Below are 1,976 nucleotides of genomic sequence, written 5' to 3'. Positions count from 1 at the left end.
ACTTGAAGTCTTAGCTAGAGTAATAAGACCACTAAAAGAGATCAAGGGGGATACAACTAGGAAAGGAAGGAGCCAATATCTTTATTTGATTTTATTCATAAAAGGCCCTAAAGAGTATATCAGTAAACTTAAACAGCTGATAAACACTTTCAGCAAAGTAGCAGGATACAAAATTAACTCACAAAAGTCAGTAGACCTCCTATATACAAATGACAAGCAGGCTGAGAAATAAATCACGGAAACAATATCTTGCATAAAATCTTCAAAATAAAATATCTTTGGATAACTCTAGTCAAGCAAGTAAAAATGCACATAATAAAAACATCATAGCAGGGCGCTTGACAGCAGGATGGCATGGTTTGGCACTGGAGCAGTAGCTAAGAGCTTATTTACATTTTATCCAAAAGATGGAGGCAGAGAGAAAAACTGGGCCTGAGAAAGAAACCTCAAAATCCATCCTCAGTGACACACTTCTTCCAGCAAGGCCACACATCCTAATCCTTTCCAAAACATTTCCACCCAAGAAGGGACTAAATATTCAAATATATGAGACTATGAGGGCCTTTCTCATTCAAACAGCCACAAGGATGATTGGCTATTGGTTTTATATTGTTTTTATTATGTTGATATATATCCCTTTATGCATTTTCTCTCTGAGACCATTATCATGCACAGTTGGTGAATTTTTGTGAAAGGCCTTTTCTGCATCTAATAAAATGACCCTGTGATTGTAAGACACTCTTGCTGAAGACACAACACACTAGAGTCCTAAAACATGATAAAGGAAGCAAGTACATATCTGGAAGCTCCTTCTTGACTGGCTAACTTTCATGATGTTGAAGGGTGCTATATACACAGCTAGTGGAGAGTAGTAGTCATCACTCATAAGTATCTGTCAACTCTATGAGTACAGTGATGACTGGCATGGCAAGCTATCTTCACTGATGCAATAGTGAATGCTTTGGAAGTCACCAATTATATTCAAATAGGTTTAAGTCCTACTTCACAAAATGAACCCCATCCCTGACACAATTATAAGGCCTGGAACCTATGGACCTAGGTCATAGGCCCTAGAGAAAAACCTACTACTCTTAATTATAAGAACTTACCATCTACCCATAGATAAATGAACCCCTCAACCATCATCTAAGACGTTTCTGTTTGAGTAGATTGCAATTAGTGGAGAGACCCACAACATGCCAAGGTGTGGAGAATAAGTTTCTCTCCATGTAATTTGATGTTGGCTGACAGCTTGCTGCATATTGCTTTTATTATGTTTAGATAGGTTGCTTGTATCCCTGATCTCTCCAAGACCTTTATCATGAAAGGGTGTTGGATTTTGTTAAGACTTTTGTAGCATCCAATGAGATTATCATGAGGTTTTATTATTTACGTTTGCTTATATGGTGGATTACATTGACAAATTTTCATATATTGAACCATCCCTTCATCTCTGGGATGAAGTCTGCTAGATTGTAGTGGATTTTTTTTCTGTATTCTTGTATTCTGCTTGCCAGTATTTTATTGAGTATTTTTGCATCAATGTCTATGAGGGAAATTGGTCTGTAATTCTCTTTCTTTGTTGCATCTTTGTGTTGTTTGGGTATCAGGGAACTGTAGCTGCATAAAAAGAATTTGGCAATGTTCCTTCTATTTCTATTGTGTGGAACAATTTCAGGATTTTGGTATTATCTCTTCTTTGAAAGTCTGGTAGAAATCTGCACATAGAGAACATACACCATTAGCACAGACACTGAAATCAACAATTAATAAATGGGACCTCATGAAACTGAAAAGATTCTGTAAGGCAAAGGAAACTGTCTATAAGAAAAAAGTGGCAGCCTACAGAATTGGGAAAAGGCTTCATCAATCCCACATCTGACAGAGGGCTGATATCTAAAATATATAAAGAACATAAGAAACTAGACATCAAAATACCAAATAATCCAATTTTAAAAATGGGTACTGATCTAAAC

Source organism: Peromyscus maniculatus, chromosome 2, assembly GCF_049852395.1.
Source record: "Peromyscus maniculatus bairdii isolate BWxNUB_F1_BW_parent chromosome 2, HU_Pman_BW_mat_3.1, whole genome shotgun sequence".
Classification (NCBI taxonomy): Eukaryota; Metazoa; Chordata; class Mammalia; order Rodentia; family Cricetidae; genus Peromyscus; species Peromyscus maniculatus.
The sequence above is the reverse complement of the archived record's forward strand: the minus strand, read 5'-3'. Positions refer to the sequence as shown.